Source organism: Podarcis muralis, chromosome 1 (assembly GCF_964188315.1).
Source record: "Podarcis muralis chromosome 1, rPodMur119.hap1.1, whole genome shotgun sequence".
Taxonomy (NCBI): Eukaryota; Metazoa; Chordata; class Lepidosauria; order Squamata; family Lacertidae; genus Podarcis; species Podarcis muralis.
The window spans coordinates 91,372,257-91,394,729 of NC_135655.1; the positions used below are offsets into that span (position 1 = coordinate 91,372,257).

At 40.9% G+C, this 22,473-nt stretch overlaps 1 protein-coding gene across 4 annotated transcripts in view; it reads right to left on the reverse strand.

Moving 5' to 3' along the window:
• The window catches only part of ADCY5 (adenylate cyclase 5), a 182,300-nt gene that overhangs the window by 77,678 nt on the left and 82,149 nt on the right, over positions 1-22,473 (reverse strand). The gene's annotated exons all lie outside the window — the stretch shown is intronic.

Below are 22,473 nucleotides of genomic sequence, written 5' to 3' on the forward strand. Positions count from 1 at the left end.
GGTACTATTTCTGGGGTAGCAGAGTCTGTAACCTGAAGCGTATGTAACCTGAAGCGTATGTAACCCAAGGTAGTACTGTATACCTCATACAGCAAGTTGACTAGGGAAAACGGGGGTACCGTAGTTAGGCAGTTCTGGGGAGTCCTGGAAATCACTTATAAGGGAATATGGAACATTGGGAAAGTGACAGTCGGGGGCTGGGGGCAGTTGGGCCAGGAAAGGAGAAGAGAATGGTGGGCTGTTGAGGAAGAAAGGGTTGTTTTGAGTTTGTGAAGCAGTACACCTGGTGAGGGGAGCCTGCATTCAAGTTCTGGCTGTGGCTGTTACAGATAGATGCAGAAAAACGCAGTGACAAGGGACAGAATGGTTGTAAGATGAAACACCCAGGCAAAACTGCACCATCATTTGAGACTGGGGGCGGGGGGGCGGGCGGCCCTCAAGGAACTAAGCTGGGGGAAAGGACCACAGTGTTAGTTCATTTTACCAGAAAGGATACCGACTTGTTAAGGGCATTTTATGCTAGAGAAAGTTATACCTTCCTTTAATCAAAATTGTTTTAACAAAGGGGTTTGTGTAGGCTTCCAAACTCCTTTCTCAGATTTTGAAATTTTGATTGTGGTCTTGTACCTATTGCACTATGTTTAACATAGACTAGTTTCTTGAAGGCAAAGTGCCTCTGCTTAAAAGTGTTTTATTTCAATGTTCCTTGGCAGAACCTTAGAAGGACATTCAACCTACCGAGTTGCCCTTTTAACATATCCTTAGACATGTATTTCTTTAGAATGCCATTACCGCACTGGCACTTCATTAGAACACTTTAATCTTGGCCTGCTAAAGTTCAGATGCCTTCAATTATTGTGCCCGACTGCATAAACGTTTCAACATTCGTGGAATCTGCGATGAGCTCAGAATTTTATAAAATATATGATGGATGACTATAATTATTAGCACTTACTGATATTTGCATATATGGCATGAGAGCTGAAAATAGGATAGCCTTTCTTTTTCCTTCCCTCGTATTTCAAAGTCGCGCTTCAACTTCTTTGACAGAAAGGCTTTTAATTTCATTCCAAATACTCCCACTCCCAGAAACATGCTTTCTTGGTGAGATTCAGCTGTTAGATCACAGCAAAATATTATTTCCAGGCAAATGAGCTATGGAATTTATATCCCATCTATTCACAAATTTGATCTTCAAAGTGGCTCACATATATCACTAAAACAGTATAAATCAGTTGGTTACTTGGAATAGCTACATTTGTTCTGCATTTTACAGAAACAAACTCAAAGGCAATATTTCAAAGTACATTAAAACAATATATAAAGATGTGAAGGGGAAAATTAGGAATAAATATACAAATTTCATGCCCATTTTATGTCTGACCAATTATCTGTCTTAAGTTAAGAAACTTTAGCTGTAATCATTGCAAGACTTAAAGACTGGGAATACATGTCACACTAAGCCAAACCACGGTTTAGCAGGCCTATGTGAGTAAGTGGACTCCTAGAGAAGAACTGCTTTGCTTCTCCATAGTCTTTTTGCTACAAACCAAGGTTTTTGCACAGTAAGCCAAAGTTTTGCTTAGTGTTTTGTTTAAACACACAGCTCATAGTTAGTCTGGAGACAGTTTGTTCCAAAGGCTTTTCAGATGTGCAAGTGGCTGATCTGAATTTTATAAAATCCAAGATATAAGGTAGAATTGTATGGATGGATAGATTTGAATATTACAAAGCAAAGAAAGAAGCTTATTTTTAAAATTGTTAATACTGTAGTTTAAAATTAATTTATGCTATTTCAGTAATGTAACAATATAATAGGGACACGGGTGGCACTGTGGTGTAAACCACTGAGACTTGGGCTTGCCGATCGGAAGGTTGGCGGTTCGAATCCCTGTGACGTACTAAATGTACTAAAATTCACTCAGCAGATCATATCAAAAACACACCACCCATTCATTTCAAACCTTTTATTTGCTTCAATATTTGTAATAGCAAAGAGAGAGAAATACTAAACCATGTATATGTAAAGAAATTTGGCAATTACTGAAGCTCAGTTGCCTAAGCAAACAAAAACGTAAGCTTAAAGAAGAGAAGTCAGCACAAATAAAAATTATTATAGAGTAATGTCCTTTTACTAATTATAGGAAGAGAAAAATCATAGTATCAATGTCATATAAGGGTGGGGGGTTTTGTCTCAAAGTTTTATCTTTTTATTCTTTTTGTATAATAATAAATGTAAAACAGTATTAAAAATATTCATAAGCAACAGTAATGGATCAAATCAAACATCCTAAAAACAGAAAAAGCAGCCTATTTAATGTGAGAGATTTTCTGACTGATTGCCAGGAATAAATAAAGCTAGTACAAGATTATTAAATGCTATTGCATTAGCTGTCAGATGCTGTCAAATATGGACTTGACTGTGTATCAGCTGCGAGAATCCGTTAAATGCTGGTTGTTATATGTAAGATGCTGTAAAATGTTGGCAGCTGATTCTGAATATCAAATATTTGTTGAATATTCACACATTCACATAATATTTGCTAATAAAATTCACACAGCAGAATGGATTTTAACTCTTGTGTAGGACCGCCACTGAAATCATGTAGCTTCTTAGTACAAACTTTGCAAACTGTTTAATGAGGAATAACAATTTCACAGAGAACTCTAAAAACTAGTAAGCAAGAAGTGAGCAACAGCAGATTACAGGATGTGTTGCAGACTGTTCTCCTTTCCTTGTACAGTTATGTATAGCAGATTGCACACACACAAAATCATCTTTCTGCATACATCTTTAAATGTGTAAAACTGACAATATGGTAATTCATTGCCCTACAGTATCTATTTACACTGAATTAAACCCAATACCACCCTGCTTTGTTTATAGCTTTCACATGCTATGAATTTCCCCCCCTAGAGTCCATATATTCAAGCAATCAAAGACCCATAACATGGGAAGGCATTGGCAAGTCTTCCCATCAACACAGCAGTTAATTATAATGAGTTACTCAAGGCACACAGCATTATTGAAAAACTACCCTCCATGTCTCTAGTGCCTTTTACACACCACTAAGAACAGTGATTATACAAATCACTCTACTGTAATTCTCTGCAAAGTCAAGGTGGCAAAGCACCCAAAAACAGTCTGAAATAGCCATTCTTGAAACAGTATATGTGTGTGTTTTATGCAACACTTGACTAAAGTGAGACAAGAGCAAAAAATACTAATTCTCATCATCGTAAAGGGATGAAATTCAATTAGGAAACCGAAGCTGAGATTCCGAAGGGAATTAAATGGATTCTGACTCATTTCTAACGTACCTATAACTAAAAATATTGCTCAAGATTAGCTACGAGTGAAATACAGGAATTGCACCTGATGAACTAGAAAAGATAGGGGCACCAAAGGATTTTTAAGAACACAAGACTTTTTGTCAAAAAATTACTGAGAGTGCACTGGTAGTCATGTTATTCACACGACAGCTGTACAATTTAGCTGTACATAATTGTGATCTCACTGCAATCTTCACTTGGCTAGTCACAACCCTACAATGTCTGAAGTTTTCCCGCTCCCTAAAAGGTATCTGCCCTTTCTCTCTTTGCTGCACCTCATGCCTAGAACTACATCCCTGAACAGGTATCCCAGGCATTTAATTACCTACCTATTTTCTTCCTTCCAGTGTTTCCTCAAAACTCACCTTTCCCAAGTTCTTTGGAATAATCCCTAGAGCAGTGGTTTTCAACCATTCTGAGTCCACGGCTAACCTGTGGGAGCCACTTACATTCAGGTTCCATTGCGTGTAAGGGGGAATTTCCCCTTTCCACCCTGCCTTCTTTTGGGCGATGTTTTTGGCAAGCGCCTAAGTGGGAGCACACATGCCGATGGGAACCCAAGCAACACTGCTGCTTTGCAGAGCTGAGCTGACATACTCCACATGGTAGCCCCAGCCTGCCTTTCCTGAAATTAGTGTGCACATGGGGAGAAGAATGCAAAACAAGATTAAGATCAGAAGCAGAAAGGTTTTGTTATTGTGGAGAACGAAAGCGAGAAATGCAGCGCTGGACACACATGGAGACATGGTTCTTTTCTGCAACATTCTCCCTTTCCCCGTAAAGCTGGGTGACTGTTAGGGGGGGGGGGAGTGTTGCCTGTGGAGAGAGGTAGAGAAAATAGTGGGGAGGGATGTTGGGGTAGAAGGAGAGGGAAACACAGAAAACACTCCTCACTCTCAGGGTTATTTTTAAATCCCTCCACACACACCATCAAGCTACTCTGCTATTTTTATTGCATCTCTCAAGCCCTTGGTGTAAAATTAAGGAACTGTTAGTTACTGAAGCCAGGGAGGATTTTGGGGGGGAGGGCGGTGATTTTAAGAAGATCAACATGGTGGGGGAGAGATGCAGGAAGATAATGGGCTGCAAGTTAAAGCTGCTGGCTCCCTTGAATGTTCCTTGGAGAGAAAGACAGAGACAGATAATTCAGGAAGATATGGACTGGAAGATATGAAAGGATGCCCCGACAGGGCTCCCCTGAATGTTCCTCAAGTCACCCCAGGGTGCCATGGCACACTGGGTGAAAGCCACTGCCATAGACCAATGTTTCTAAAACTGTGGTAGCGTCCCAACATGCTGCCCATTTCCAAGGCTTAAAGCATAATAAACACTGGGCCATATTATTACATGGGATCGTAAATTATGCCATACTGTCATGATCCCATTCTTCTGATGCAGCTATTGCACTCCTTTTCTCTTGCCACATGATTATTTTGTTTTCAGAATAAAATCTGCATGACTGATGTCAAGCAGGGCAACAAAAGCATATGGAGTCTCTCTGCCTGGGTCTGAGAAGGTATTGCATTCATTTGAAACAAGGTGCTTAAAGAAACATTTTCAAAAAACACACCAGAGAAACACAGGGCATTGTTTTTACAATCCCACCAACAAAAACATCTGATATCCCTTCTCTGCCAGTTGGGATAAATGCATGTACTAGTCCTCATTTTACAGAAGTTCCTTTCATGCATGAATCATATGAAGAGGTATCATGCATCAAAAGAGGTAGCTGCTGTGATCAGAAAGGCCAGCAGTGACCTGGACCCAGATTCAGACCTGAAGGACCATTGTTACCAAGTGGAAGCCCTGAGCACCACCATTAAACTGGGAACCCCCAGCACCCATATGATAACAACCTCTGAACCTGAAGCAGAGACTGCAGCCCCTGAACAAAAGTTCAGCAAGGGGCCAACACACCTGACATCAACACGGGTAGTTTATAGATTATTTGTTAAATTTTTATTCCTATCCTTTCTCCAAGGAGCCCAGGGCAACATACATGACTAACCTCACTCCCAATTTGTATCTTCACAACAATCCTGTGAGGCAAGTTAGACTGACAGAATATGACATAAACCAGTGAAATCCATGGCTGTGTTTTTGAAGCAAACATTTTTGTTGCTGTTGTTACTTTGCTCACAAAAATGACTCAAGGCGACTTACAGTAACACTGAAACACTAAAAACAAGTATGACAACCAATCAATAAAACCCGAAAAACACTACTACAAAGATAAAGGACAGGTCTTAGGTCCTATCCCATAAAAGAACCTGCAAATACACAAAACACTTCAAATTAAGGGCAAAAAGCCTGGATAAAAAGGTAAGATTTTGCCAAATTACATTTGTATCTAATTTGCTTTATTTTTTCTCCAAGGATACTTTCTTCAAAAGATAGAACTCCTTCATCAGTTTCATCCTGTTGCTTTAAAAACTGAAATGAATAGGTAGAGTAACCCTATTATGTAGTAATTCAGAGGAAAAAGCCTGGTACTGTACAGTCACCACAAACAGAGCGAAAGACCATCTTGTGTCAGTATGCTGCACCACTCTGCTACATTTGTATTTGATTATTCAAACACCAGATGCCATTCAACAGACAATTATAGGCAGAAAATATGCTTAAAAGAGAGATGGTGTCAAGATAACCTCTGTTATTTTCTTACCTGTGACATGAATAACAATGCAAGTTATTAAGCTGCAGAAACTGGTGCAGGAGCAAGCAGATATATTTTCCACTATTCAGATTCATTGGATGGTTATAAATTCCAGTATTATGACTATCCACTTTCTCTACACTGCGCACCATTTTATACACCTGCACAAAGTCCACACATTATTTTTTGTCTAGATTAAAAAGCCCCAAAGGTTGTAACCCTTCCCCATAGGCAAACTGCTTCAGCCACTTGATCATTTTGGTTGCCCTTTTCAAACTGCACCTTTCCCCAACACAACAACATACTTTTTGAGATATAGGGACCAGAACTATACATAGTGTTTCAAGCTCTGGTTGCAGCATGAATTTGCATAAAGAAATTATGATATTGGCAATTTTATTTTTGATCCGTTTCCATTTCAGGGCCTTGTTATGCAGAAGTTATGGACTGCAATTTTGGAACACCCTCATTACAGACACATGTTAAGTGGTCAAGTCTTCTAGAAAAGTTGGCAGATGAATCAAAGGGACATGATACCAAATATGGACCATGGACCTGAAGCTTAGTCAGCGAATTTAGCAATGGAATCAGCTGCAAAATAAAATAGAAAAAATATGTAAAGCTCCATTGCATTACTGCTGCCCCCTTTAGTTTAACAATATATATACTTAGAAATAATTATAAATTTTGACAGCAACGAAAATTTCCCATTGAAAAGAATTTTCTCTTCTATTGGTTGCCTGATGTTTTAGACCCTATAGTCTTCTAAAATAATGTTCTACTCCATATTATACAGTGCTGTCCACTATCCAGGATTAGCGTTGAAAGATCAGGAAACAGATTTCTTGCCAGTGTTACCTTGCCAGCAAGGTAACATTGTCATGGAGAGATACAGCACTGTGGCTGACAACTTTGAAAGGATTCAAGGCTCTCCCATTATTCACTTCTTGTACTTCTAATTGATTTCTCTTGACAACCAGTTCTGCTGTCAATATCTTTCCCTGATAACAGTTCTCTAGAGGTACAGCTGATATGAAACCTATCCACCAGTGGAGTAAACTAGCAGGCTGCCTGCACATGGTTGACCTCTCTTATTGCGACTCCTGAGAAATTCCGGGAGCTACAGCCAGGTTGAAGTCCAGACAATTTTCCTCTTAAGACCAGACAATTTCCCCTTAAGAATTTCTGGCATACAGCAAATATGGAAAGTCAATATTCATACTATACTGGAAAGCCCAGGTATCACTTGAACCTCACAGACTTCATGTAACGTCATGGAAAAGTAAAAATATGTACAGGAAGTACCAATAAACACCAAGTCAATAATGTGGAATCCAACAAAAGACCTTGGAGAGCATCACATAATGCCTCTTCAGGCATTCAGTATTAGAGTGAAGCAAACACACAACACAGGGAGCATGCTAAGTCCACAAACCCATCACCATTCCTGTTGGAGGGTGACCCTGTAAGGCAGGGAGCCTCCTGTACAGAAGGCTCCCTGATTCACAACACGGGATGACAACAGGAGGAGGAACTAGTGTACTGATCCCCAGGACCTCCCTGTGCACATTTAATTCTGAATATGGCTTTTGTGACTGTAGTTTCTATACACCCAGAAGAGCTGTGTATGAAAAATTATAGAAAAAATCTGCAAAACAGCTCCAGTGAAATTCATGCACACTTGGCATTTTGTCATTGCTCTGTATTGCTTGTTGATGTTGCTGAAGTCATTAGACAGTCATGATACAAAGCAACTAATTATGAATATGCCTCAAAGCACTTTACTTCTAGAGAGCCGGATGCACAGAGACTATTCAAAGTAATCATCTCAGATGACATCGCCAACAAAGATTCATACAGATTGCTTTGAAATAGTTAGTAGTTTGTACAAATCCCATGTCCTTGAGGACTTTCATTAGCTGTCTGTCTCCTGCAATTATGAACTCTGCATGTTCTCCTTTTGCAGTGTAGGGAAACAGCTGTCTAAGAGATGCTTTCACTGACTCATGCACTACGGAGTACCTCCACACTCCTCAGCCATAATCAACCTCTCTAATTAATAAACAGCAAGGATCCTGGCACTTTTTAAGGCAGGAGACTTTTCAACATAGTTACAATTATAGAAAAAACACTTTGTAGATAACTCTTTTCTACCTAGACAATTTTCTACAAATTGCCCTATCATTTTTAAAGAAAGATTTTACATATGTCATATAGACAGAAGAACAGTGTTGGATCCATAACATGCTACTTACACTTTCTTCCCAGTGGAATCAGCTACAGCAATGATTTACTGAATTTAAGTCCGCCCCACGCCCCATCTAGTCTGATGAGTTCTGGAGAACTCAAAGGCTTGAACCCTATTTTGTGATATATTGTTTGGCCTAATAAACGTATTGTCCTAATATGGATTTTGGAATTTTGTATTAAAGGAACAGTGGGAAGAAAGGTGGTCTGAGAAGTTGCAATGCCACTGAACAGAATCACAATCCTAGAAGCAATTATAACAGGGATGGGGAACCTGTAGCCCTGCAGACTTTGATGACTCCATCTCTCAGCATCCCTGCCCTTTTGCCATGTTGCTGGGACTAGCTGGAGTTCAAAAACTTCAGGAGGACTACAGATTCTCTGTCACTAGAATTTTGTGTAAGTTTGTTCTGCCGCCCACAAAGCTCTGGAATCTTTCAGGAAGGACCTGACTGCAACATAACTTTCAACTTTTCCCTTTTCTTGCGAGGAATCCTATTCGGAATAAGGGAATTTCCCTTTAAAAAAGGGAAATATTGACAGCTATGGACTACAACTGTTTTTGCTGATTTAAAAAGGCCAGCTGGGCTCATGGAAAGAAATCATGTAAATGCCTTGATGCCTTACTGACAGGAGTTCAAACAGGTTGTTAAATTAAAACAAAAAAACCTGTGCTCACTTCAGATCAAATGAGTTTACACAAGGCACTCTACAACACAGGCATGTAATCAGTTACATAATTGCCTAATAAAAAGGAGCAAATTATAAGAAGAAATGGTGTGTCACAGCATGAATGCTATTCATTAAGACAAGCCAAAGCAAAAAACTCACATATCTGAAAAATAAAGATCTGTGAGAGCGGCAGGGGAAGAAAAGGCAACGATCACCTGGGGGAAAAAATACATTCCTCCCTCCCTTAACTTGCTTTGGTTCTGCACAACTTCATGGCTTTGAAACTCAAGGTCCAATCAAACACAGCCAGAATGGCCAATAAGTCAGGGATGGTACTTGCTAAGGTGACAAAGGTCACTCAGTTTCTTTCTTTGGCTTGCCACTTGCAACATCTCTACTTTATCTTAACTTAAGTCCATTTTCCAAACACTCATTTGTACACCCAATTTATGCTAAATGTCTCTCCACATTTCATAAAATGTTCTTAGTGCTCTTGCATATTGAGTAATGTATCGGGGTCAGTGTAAGACTCCTTCTAATTTCCCTGGTGATGCATTAATTGGTTTGTGATAGGAATATGTACTCCCACTTGCATTTTCTTTTGAGTGAAAAAGTACATTGAAAACACTTGCAGCAGATCGATGATACATCTTACATAAAGCAGTCTCCAAATGGCTACTGTCTGGAGACAGTAATCCATGTGGCATTACTCTTTCAAGAAGGAGAACTTTAGTGGACTGTGTACAGACAGGGTGGTTGTTTCACAGGTAGAAGACCCCAGTTTGTTTATTATTTTAAGAAAACGTATGCCTTGCCCTTCCACTGCAATCACAACGTTAAGGGGCAGCTGGACATGTTACTGAACAGAATGAAACCAATGGCCAATCTAACAGATTATACTCTGATTGGTAGCAGCTCTAACAGAAAAACCAAGGGCTGACCCCCGGACCTTTTGTGTGCGAAACTATGTGCTGTAACACTGAGCTGCAGTAGCCTCTCCCCACTAATCTCTTACCTTCCTGCAGGCTCTACCTCTAAACACACTCTTCCACACTCCCAGCTCCTACCAATAGCAATGAGAAAGTTGCTGGGGAGATGGTAATGAACCTGAAGTTACTGATACTCTACAGATAAAGTCCTACTCCAACTTTACCATTTCCAACCTACTTAAACCTGCGAAGACACCATTACTAGAGATATAGCACATGTGCAAATAATCTGCAAATTAAAATTGACTTGTACTAATTCTAGCAGATAAATACCAATTATGAAAATATCAAAGTAATTTTTTGACAATTTAAACAAATACATGTAAGATATACAGTGGTACCTCGGGTTACAGACGCTTCAGGTTACAGACGCTGCTAACCCAGAAATAGTACCTCGGGTTAAGAACTTTGCTTCAGGATGAGAAGAGAAATCGCGCGGTGGTGGCGCGGCGGCCCCATTAGCTAAAGTGGTACCTCAGATTAAGAACAGTTTCAGGTTAAGAATGGACATCCAGAACGAATTAAGTTCTTAACCCGAGGTACCACTGTATGTCTTTTGCAAGCAGCTTTACCATATTAGTGGGCTAATGACACACTTTTTCATTGAGTAGAAAATTGATTAATACACCACCAAGAAAATTACAAGAGGTCTTGCACTGACCCTAACACATTGATCAATATATAGAAGCACCAGGAGAAATTATGAAACAAGTTAAATGATATTTAACTTTTGGCACAAATTTAGAGTCAAACTAGATGAGACATTGGCGATCTGTAATTGTATCATCTATCTCTTTTAATTCCTTTTAAAAGCAGCAGCTGAGACCCTGACTCTTATCAAGGCCATAGTGCGGGAGAAGGTTAATGATTTTACTCCATGCCATTCCCAATTTAATCACACACAGATAGATTTGCCATGATAGGAACACTCTTCTACCCACAGTTTCCCCTAAAAGAACAAATAGTATATTAGTAGTAGAATTTACAGCATGAAAATAGGGGGAAAGTCGATCAACCTACGATACAGCTTCAATCCAAGCCCACTTTCCTTTGTTGCTTTAAAGAGAGAGAGGGAGGGAGGGAGATGAAATCAAAAAGGGCCAACATCTCATCTAGTTTGGCATTTACTTGCAAAAGTAATTTAAGTTCAGCAGCTACCAATGGCAAGACTGAAGGTAACTGAATGCTGTTTGGTGAAAGCCAGAAAATTCAGGGGTATGGTTGAAGATGTGATACCAATGCAAAGGCATCAAAGTCTTATGCACTGCTTTCACTTATTTTCCATATCCGTATCTTGCCAGAAATCATAACGAGTGTCTCACCAACTCCTCCCCAGTAGTATTAATCAACTTCATCTGATCACAGCTTTGCTACTACTGATCACCCTCTTGTTTATTTGTTTATTTAGTAAATTTATCTCCTGCACTTCCTCCCAAAGGAGCCCATGACTTCAGGAAGAATAACTCTTGATATGGACAACATACTTTTGTTGTAGGGCATTGCTATCTATAGACAGAATGAGGTGGACGCCCCAGGCATCTGATTTTAGGCAATGTGAAAGTTCAGCAAATTGTTGCTTTTTAATTTGTTGTTATTGGGTGAAATAATGCCATGCAAGTAGACTTCCACTTGCACAATGAGAACTCTCTGTGCAGCTCCAAAATCTGTTCAAGGGGAGGGGGTCCCCCAACCCTGCAGAACAGGTTTTGAAGCTGCGTATATGGGAGGAGAGGAAGGAGATGATGGAGAGAGGAGGTTGACACATGAAATTCTGCCTTAAGCAGCAAACTAATTTGGGCCAGCCCTGACAGTAACTGATAAAGGTCCTTCAGGAATCTACTTTAAAAAAATAATATTTTCATAGCAGATCTCTTGTACTTGACAGTTTAATTTTCAACATTTATAAATAGAGAATAAAACCCAGCAGGAAGTCTTCAAAAAGGGAAAATCCTGCCTGAACACGGATGCAATGGATGACAGCATCAAGTCCCTGACCTCTCTTGCCCTGCAATTTCTTGGGAAATTATGCTTTTACTATTATAATACAAGTGTTCCAAGTACACAAACACAAAATACACCAATGAGGACCAAATTAGAACAGCTATTCTTATATTCCACAGAAAGCATCTGAGCTCTGAATCAGACAAAACCTAATAAGACGAGCTGTTTCTCATCTGACTTTCTTGCACAAGATGTTCTACAAAAATCCCTTTTAAGGAGCTCTAAAAGTGACATCAACTCAGGCCAGTGCAATGGGTGGGGTAGCCGGGTACACTTGTCCCAGGCCTTGGAGGGCTAAATCATCTGGGAGGTCCTGCCAGGGACCGGCTGCTTTTTTGTTTGAGTTTATAATTTTATTCTAACATGACTCGTGCCCCAGGCCTCGGACAAGTTCTGCACAGGCCTGCATAAACTGCTACTGCTCTGATTGTCTCAAAGATAATGCACTTTACACTGGGACAGCTTCCTTCTGCAAAGCTGGAGGCTAAAGGTGGTTTTTAATAGGGTAGGATGGAGGCGTAAATGCCTGTGACATATATATTCATTTCTTTTGTCTCATTCTCAGCAAAAAATGCTTTTTCAAGCACCACCAACATAAACTAAAAAAAAGGGGGGAGTGGGGAGATATTTCCAATAATGGGATGTGTTTAAACACCCTGCATTATGATGCCTTATTTATTTCAGAGCAAATAAACTGTGAGACGAAGTCAATGCAGTGCTCTAGATCAGTCCATCAGTAAAAGTACTTCTACTTACCAGCTGGAATGATCTCCCCTCTCTTCTCCTAATGCACTGTTCAGGGCAAGGCAACAAGAGGAAACCCCACAGTCTTTGCGCAGGCTTCCCTGGTAGGACCCATTAGTTGAATCAAGCCCAAAGTTTTGAAAAGTTTGACCACAGCACTTGAAAATGGCCTGTTTGGGGTCTGAAAGTGGATGGTCCATGTTGGAAGCCCCAATTCAGGTACAAAATTCCATAGATAACGAATGGACAAATTATTCTCTTTGACTATCACCCTACTCACAGTTTGTGCGACAACAAGCAAGCAGTGCAGCCTTAATTAAAACAAAAAACTATGAAGAAAGTTCCATTCTGTTCATGATACATTGATTCTTTTTATAAAGATTCACTTACTTGACTCTTTTATTGCACTGTATTTATAGTTATTCATTTTCTTTACATTATTTGCCACCTTATATTTGAAAGCAGCTGAAACTAATTATCATCATGGACTTGGATCCAAAGTTGTCCTGCTCATGGATGGAGTGGAGGAAGAGATTTTTTGCTGATTCCTCCACTCCCGCAGCCCCTGACACTACCTCCCAGACTCAGCTACCTGCCCCCCCCCAACCCTCTGGTGCATATTTGGGAACAGGAGGGGGAAGAGAGAATAAATGAAAATTGCTACCCCTGCTTCCTTCTGCCAGTGGAATTTCACTCACAAGATCTTGGAATCCAACCCATAATATACATACATCAGAAACAATTTTATGTTTAATTGGGCATTTGTCCTCTTATTACTACACACCCACCCCACCCCAAACCAAGCATGCTAGAGGCGAACAGATTAAAAAAGTGAGGGCTGCAAGTGTTGTAATGATCACAGAAGCATACAGTGAAACAAATCATCTTCAGAGAGGAGCTGTCAGAATATATAGAACATCTTACAGCAATTAAACTGGTGAGGCCTCAACATGAAAGGTAATTCAAAATCAAAGCTTGTTCCAGGCTGATCAGGCTGCTGTGTCTTATAAGGGAGTGCTGCTGTCAACTTCCTGCCTCACCCTGAAGTTTATTCTATAATCTTAGGCCTCAGCTGCGGACTATGCCATTTACAGCATCATCATCATGCCACTTTAAACAGCTGTGCCACCTCAAAAGGATCTGGGAACTGTAGTTTTGTTAAAGGTGCTGAGAGTTGTTATGGGGGAGACCCCTATTCCCTCCACAGAGCTACAGTTCCCAGAGTTCCTTAGGATGAGGGATTGCCTGTGAAACCACTCTACAAACTATAGCTCTGTGACTGTTTAAAGTGCTATGATACTGCTTTAAAGCCTCTCTCCTCCTCATGCAGCTGCCTTACATCCATTTCCCACCCAAAAGCCCTTTCCACACAATTCTTATAAAGGAAAGGACATACAATAAGTCATTTTTCTCTCACTATGATTATCTGCAAAGAAAGGAGAAAGCTGGGGATGTGACAGCAGGGGGGAATACACATCTTGTAGAGCCTGAGCTTCAGGATTCCTTCTCGGCCCACAGTGCCAACTCTCATTCCAATCACACTCATGTGGAGTGATATTTGGGATGTGGAATAGGTTTCCATCAGAGTGGTGATGACATCCACACCCACCTTTCCTTGAAAGGAGTCCCTCACTTCACAGTCATTCCTCCTTGCATAGTTTCTTGTTGGTGCATAGATGTGTGAGGAAGCCGTTTCATTCCATATCTAAGACTAAGATAATGATGGCTGGTGAAAGGATTAGGTACACCTGTAACTGTTAAGAGTCTAGGCTCTCAGGGTCCTGAATATTCCTGAGATCTAGGAATATCCATTCCATCACCACCCCTGCCCCATGTAACCTCAATACTTGATTACAATGCAAGCTGGCTACATAAACCCCCCTCGGTAGATGTATTATATTGTATAACTATACTTATGGGAAACTATTATTTTTCCACAGCAGTGTTCTTGCAAGAACTAATTGACTTGAGGTGAGGAGGGTTACGGGGGAAGCAAAGAAACTAAGAGCTCATTAGTGGCTTTTAAAAAAGACAACAGATAAGATTCTAGAAGCAAGTGGAAGAGTTGGAAGCCATAGAAAGGATATAATTTCCAAAAAATGATGCAGTTTTGCATGGTTGGCTGGACACAACATATTCAGGCCCCTTGCCAAATCAAGGCATATTAGGACATGTGTAAGACATGCCAAGAATCGTGTCGTAGTTCAAACACTTTTGACATTAGCTGTTTCTGCGGGCTTTCAACTCTGTTTCGACAGCTGATGCTCACCAGATACACCAGACCTGGTTCTATTTCCAACAGTGATAATGAGGAGGCATGCATAGCAGAGCTAATTAAGCAATAAAGACAGAACTTTACATACTCAAATATGTGCAGATTTTATTTTTTGATTAATGAAGAATGATACCAAGCAGACAAAAACACGCAAAGATTAGGGGATAAGTGCGCAATAACTATGTTTTTATGACATTTACTCTTATAAACATAGGTAGTCTATTCAAACTGTCCAACATGCACCACTGTAGACACTTGGTGGGGAGCAATATGTTTGAATGCTCCTCCCCAATTAAAATAAACAAATCCATGCAGAGAGGAAACCAGATGCCATGGAGATGTATTCTTTATTTACATTAATATCCCACCTTTCTTCTGTCACGGAACATAGGGTATACATGTGATTCTCAGGTGGTCTCCCGTCTAAACCCTGAGGACCAAGGTCTCACATGCCTTCAGAGTAACTTAAACACATCCCTGACATGCCAATTGCCTATGTTTTCTGAGTGCCCACATCTACTATATGAAGTAGTCCAAGAATGAGTTTACCATGTGATCTGCTTTTTGTCTAGTCCAGACCTTAGTTTAGCCTAAGGTGGCAGTCACATGCCTTCTCATCATGTTAGTGGTAACCTATAGCTGCTCCCAAAGTCTTGGTGTTGTACCCAATGTAGCGCTAGGTAACCAATTCTATTAGCATAATTTATTTGTTAATCTCTCAAAGATGGCTATTTCTTGAACTGTTTTGTACCTATTGTTTATTGTTGTGCCAGAAAGCACTTAAAGGTCTACCCAGTGTCTGGAAATTACGTACTGAAATTAGTATGAGTATGTTAAAGGTAAAGGTACCCCTGACCATTAGGTCCAGTTGTGGATGACTCTGGGGTTGCGGCGCTCATCTTGCTTTACTGGCCGAGGTAGCCGGCGTTTGTCTGCAGACAGCCTTCCAGGTCATGTGGCCAGCATGGCTAAGCTGCTTCTGGTGAACCAGAGCAGTGCACGGAAATGCCGTTTACCTTCCTGCCAGAGCAGTACCTATTTATCTACTTGCACTTTGACATGCTTCTGAACTGCTAGGTGGGCAGGAGCACGGACCGAACAACGGGAGTTCACCCCGTCACGGGGATTCGATTCGAACCGCTAACCTTCCGATTGGCAAGCCCTAGGCTCTGTGGTTTAGACCACAGTGCCACACACGTCCCATGAGTATGTTAGGTCCATTAATTTCAAAGGGTCTACTGTGAGCTGAATACAACAGAACCCACAACTAGTATTGTGAATAGATTACTTAAACCTAGGGAAAGATGCTCATGGCGCTGGAATTAGGAGTAAAAAAGTTTCTCATTGCCCTTAAAATACTCACCTGTCTTCTTCTAGGGTCGGTGATGGCCAAACTTGGCCCCCCAGCTGTTTTGGGACTACAATTCCCATCATCCCTGACCACTGGTCCTGTTAGCTAGGGATGGTGGGAGTTGTAGTCCCAAAACAGTTGGAGGGCCAAGTTTGGCCATCACTGTTCTAGGCACTAATACTCCTCTCTTGCATCAGGACAGCTGTGACAAAGGCAGACAAAGGGTTATTGACTTCATACCCTTTGATGTCACAGAGTATTGTGACATTAAATCCAGGCAGCTGATTACTTGGGGCCTCAACATTTAAGAGTATCCCACACTCACTGTGTCAACAAACAGATCAGGTAGTCCCCACCAGGAAAGAATGATCTGTGTGAACACTGTGAGCATAAAAAGAATGTCTTTAGAAATTACATCTGCCTAGTGCATTTTGAGTCTAACATGAGGTGCTATCACTACTGAGACTGAAAACATTGTTTAAAATTCTAAAAGATTTTCAAAAGCATAAATTTTCCCATATTTTAACCGACAGAGCTAAAAAGTCAATTTTATCTCAAGAACAGTGTTAACAGTCACATGATTTCCTATTTGGTCGTTAGCCTGTCAAATTATGCGCAATAAATCTTTTAGCAGTTGAACATGACACAAAAGAGTTGTCAGATGAGGAATATAAGGAATGTGTCAGTCATTGTAAATTAAATGAATTTTAAAGGGAGACTACTTGCAAAAACTCAAACTGGGTATAACATTCTAACTTTTTGTACTGTTAACGGAAAAAATCTGAGGGCTCCCTTGGACAAAAACAAAGACACCAACCAGGATAACTTGGAGCAAAACAGCAGCCTGTAGGCTTGGCCTTTATTGAACTGATGCATCAGGGTGTTCCCCTCACTTGCAGGAGAGAGGAAAAGACCCAGAAAGATGGTGTGCCAGACCTTATCAAAACTTTTGAAATTCCCCTCCTCTAGGTCAAGCCCACCCCCAGAAACATCATGCATACATTACAGAAAGGAGGGGTTGAGGGAGGAGTTGTGGTGGTAACCTGAGTGTCCTGTCACCCAGCTGGTTCCTCCTTTCCCCCTCCCCATGAGTACTTTCCAGGTGACAATGGGGAGTTTGCAGTTTCCTGCCCCCAGAGGGAAGATCTGATCATTGTCCTTTGTTTCAGTCTGTGGTGAATCCACTGTTCTTTGTGATTTTGATTGTCTTCTGTCTGGGATTATCAGGGTTGACATAGCAACTGGGCAGGGCTCCTGTGGATGTGCTGGGATGGTGAAGGGATTATGGCGGACCAGAAACCAAGCCACCCCCCTCTGATAGTCCTTGTCACATGGAGTAAAAAATGGAACAGTGCAAATCCGATGTATGGTTGATTTTCTATGAATTTATAACAGAAATGTGGCGTATGTAGTGTGTGAGTGTGAGTGTGTGTGAAGTTTGTGCAAACAGAATGATTGGGGTGGGGGGGGGTTCCTGCTACAGTACTAAAAGAGTAAAAACCACTAAGAGATGTTCATAAACAATGTGAATTTAACTGTCTACTTTTCCCTTAAAGGTGAAACAAAAATGTAAAGGGAATTCTGAATTAGATGCAGTCTCTGAATTCAGGGTGTCATACTCCATTTAGGATTCTACAAATAGCTTATAGTTTTGTCAATTCTGCAATAACATTCTAAAGCCTCAGTTCTGCCATCTGAAGTTTTGTACAAAATATATCAGATTAATTGTTTCTAAAGATAGCCACTATGAGCATTTTTCACAAATACTTCCATTTTCAAAAAACAAGAAGTCTAAAACTAAAGAAACCGGTCTGCAACTTGAAAGTCAGTAATAACTGAGACTCTCCTATAGTGTGTTACCAAACTGCTCAGCCTCACTGCCATTTTTTAGTATCACCCTAGCACCCTGACTCCAAACCCCTTTTGTCTAGGAAAGTATGGTAAGACTGAAGGAGGGGAGTGTTCTGTCTGGCATGCCAAAATGTTTGCCTTACTGTGGTGTTCAATTCCTCCCAAAGCATCCAGTTCTATGCAGGGTTGAGAATACTGTACCCATTAAATAGGGAAAGCAGGAAGGGTTTCTAAGGTCAAATTCTATAAAGTCTATTTGAGTGGCTTGTTTCAGATACATGCCCAGTAGTTACATGAGCTGAGCAAACATACTCTCACTTTTAAAAACCATTAACTGAGCTTATGACAATTTAGAAAAGAAAATGAATTGGTAGATAAATGTGATTCTACCAGTTCATGCTCTGAAACCTCAAACAGTAAAACCAGCAATCAGCTGAGCAGGCAGCTCTCTCTGCAGCCTTAGTGAATACCAATGGACAAACTTGCCCTTTTGTATCTGCTCAGTTGGCTTCTTGTAGCTTGTAGCTCTTGCTCGATTTATTTGTGACAACAATGTCCTAATGTTATCTGACAGCTACTATTAAAGTATCATACGCCTCTTGTATATGCAGGAACCTAGCTCAGGCTTCTGCTGCAGCTGGGATTCCACTGTAGGCTACTCTCTTCCAAGCTACAGGGATGGCAAAAGGATATCATCCCATCCCATCCCTCCCTCCCTCCCTCCCTCCCTCACACACCAACAAACTTGTTATCACCCCCCACACAAGAGGGTCGAATCAGCAGGCCTGGGTAGAGTTTGCAGAAGAGCAAAAATGTTAGGGGAGAAATTAAGGAATACAAGAACCACCCCAAAACAGTTAAATGTGAATCCATTTAATGGTGGACAAGGCCAAAGTCAGTGGGCAGGGTCAAAACATAAAGGCACTTCTCTCTCCCCTTGCCAACTGCTTGCCCTCCACCCCCCCCTTGCCACTCTTCATTAAATTAGACAAAGATAAAGTTGTAGCTCAGTAGCAGAACATCTGTTTTTCATGCAGAAGGCCCAGGCTCAATCCCAAGCATCTCCAGGCAGGGCTGGGAAAATGAAACCATGAAGAGATGCTGCAGTCAGCGTAGACAATAGAGGGACCAGTGGTCTGACTTAGTATAACGAATTTTCCCATCCTCTCATCCTCGGGTCACAGGTTACTAACTCATGGTTTAGAGTTACAGATAGGTAGCCGTGTTGGTCTGCCATAGTCAAAACAAAAAAATTCCTTCCAGTAGCACCTTAAAGACCAACTAAGTTAGTTCTTGGTATGAGCTTTCATGTGCATGCACACTTCTTCAGATACCACCATGGTTGAGAGATTAGCAAATGGTCAGGATGTTACCGGTAAGCGTCCTGCACAACAGATATTAAGAAAGACATGAACAACCAAGAACCAAGCAAACTGACTGTTGCTTTAGTGCAGGGATAGCCTTTCAGTTCCTGAACTACAACTTTCATCATCCCCAGCCAGCAAAGCCAATGATAAGGTATTATGGGAGTTGTAGTTCAAAAAATATGGAAGGCACTACATTGGATACCCCTGTTTTAGTGTCTGGATTGTAACACTTAAAAATTATTTATCTGTACCTACTTTGAAGCAAAGAACTTTTAATTCCCCATGTTAAAGACAGAGAAGAAAATCTGGAGTTGTATCCAACCAAGTTGTTCCATTTGGAAGGACTTTGGCTTGTGCTATGAAGATTCCCCCTCCTTCTCCTCACCTCCATGCACCCCAGCAAATCTGTTCTGGAAGTTTCCCCTACCCTCCAGAGCATAATTAGGGAAACACACAAGGTGAGGAGAGGGAAAGGAAGTTCCATTGCACAAACCAAAGGTCTTGAGCTAATGGGACAACTTCACTGTATATAACCCATAGACATTTACAATCTCATAGTGAAAGTGAGTGATAGAGGCATCTTTCATCTTTGATGATAGTGTCTACATTTCCATTGATTACAGACTAAAGTGGAAAAGGACAGCAAGTGTAAATCTGGATTGATGTATGTAGTCATACAGTTCAAAATGCCAAAAGTCTTATCGTCTGCCCTTTAATCAATTAAATTTATTTAATACATTTAATAAATTTGCATGTGACAAAACACCTCAGCCCATCTTTCCTTTTGAGATTCTGAAGGGCATCCAAGGCGACATATACTTCTATAAACTAAAGCTACAAAGGATGGCCATCTTTAACATTTGGTATTTTTTATTGCCTTTTACAGTAACACAGTGGAACTAAAAATAGCCTCTAAAAATAAGCAAGTGTGCCCTAAAGGCCAGTGCAGATGAAACTCACACAGACCCAGTGACTAAAATTGGTCTCCACCAATGAATCATCTTCAGTCAGCCTCAGTACTAGTTTACTATATGACAGTTGTTGAAAAATTAATTTTATGGATAAATCTGAAATCTCTAAGCTTTGTACAGTGACAAATCAAAACGTTGTTATCTTTTAGAAGCAATAATGTTTATATGGCTTTGTCGGGAGGGGAGAACAAGAATATCAACTTAAGAAAAAAAGAGCAAAAGTGAGCCATGTTTTGCCTTACAGCTGTGAAAAACCGCATGAAGAGCAATCTATTTTTTTTTTTTCAAGGAGAAAGACTGCATTCCTTCAAACATAGCAAAGGCTGTACAGAGAAGTCTGGATAGTACAAAGTTCTAGCTTATAGCCAAACTGAATTTTTTAAAGCTAGGCTGGAGCTCTCAAGATTCTGGCTATAATCCAGTTATGTAATCATATAAATCATGCGAAATTCAACAGCATTTTATGCATGTAACAGGCAACACTTTTGTACTTAAAAATAAAATAAAACGAGTAAGTGAATCCAGAAATGTACCCTTAACATAAAGCAAAAGAACAACATGGTCCAGGTTTAAAAGGCCAGTGTAGATGAAATGTTGGCCCCTTGCTAACCCACTATTATCATAAACCACCCAGCCTGTGGAACACATGTTCCTACCTCATAGCCCCTCATCTCTCCAGAGCAAATTCCACCCTCCCCCTTCCTCCTCAAATTCCTTTTAGCAGTTCATCTGTTGATCACTGCTCCCCTTAACACAGGATCTGAAACCTATTTCAAACTTTGCCAGTTTGAAATGGAGGTTAACTTTCACTGCAGTTAAAGGTGGCACCAAAGAGCTGCTTAATCACAATTTGGAGAAAATTTGCACTGAGAACTAACACACATTCCAGAAGTTGCCTCTGGAGTGATTAATCGTGTGTTATAGGGAGCAAGTGTCAAATCTGTCCCAGCCACTGATACTACCTGGCTGCTGCTATGGAAATTGCAAATGGCAGCTTTCTCAAATGGTAGGCCATGGGCCATTAGTGAGCCTCCTCCACCCAGTGCCTCCTCACTTACTTGCAATGCCCCGTTCATATAACATAGGCTTTTGGTTGGACCAGGGCCAGCACCAACAGCTTGCCACATTCATGACAGTGGGATTTGGTTAGAGAGCATGTGAAGTCAGAGGGGACGGGGGAATGAAATATATGGACCTTATGATGGATAGACCAAGTAGCTGACTAAAAGAGTGTCCTGGTTCCCAACCTCAGACATAGTACTCAGAAACCAGAAAGCTTTTTTAAAGAAATCAGCACACGGTCGCAGGACACACAGTTCATAGGTCTATAAGCAGAGTTCTAGGATACATGACTAGGATAAGCAAATACACTGTCCCAACATTTGACACTCCTGCCCTGCTCCATATTTAAAGAGCAGGATGGAGGCCACCTCTCACGCAGTGGCCTGGGACATCTGCTGTGTCTTCTAACACCTTTGATTCACATACTCACTCCCACTCCCACAACCCACTACTCTTTGCAATCTGGTCTCCTGCTGGCTGAGTCCAGGTGCAATAGCTCCCTGCTCCACCACAGAAGAGCAACCTGACATTGGGTATCAGAAACTAGAAAGGCAGGGTAGATAAGTGACCACAGGGGATGGGATGGGGCCCAAGAGAGAAGGTGGAACTAAGCAATGGCATGCACCTCTTAACCACTCCTTCCTCTGTCCTGCACTGCTAAACATCTGGGGGTGTTAAAGCATTTCCCCCAGAAAAGCACACAAGAAGAACATAAAAGCAAATGTTACCTAACCTGCATTACCTGGAAATCCCATTGAATTCAGCAGGACTTAATGGTAGGACTGCACTGCTGTGTTTCACAACAGAGGCTTGTCCTCTGCAGGGGAGATGATAGATGATAGATGGATAGATAGATATAGATATAGATAGATGATGAAAGAAAGAAAGAAAGAAAGAAAGAAAGAAAGAAAGAAAGAAAGAAAGAAAGAAAGAAAGATGAATGATGATAGATAG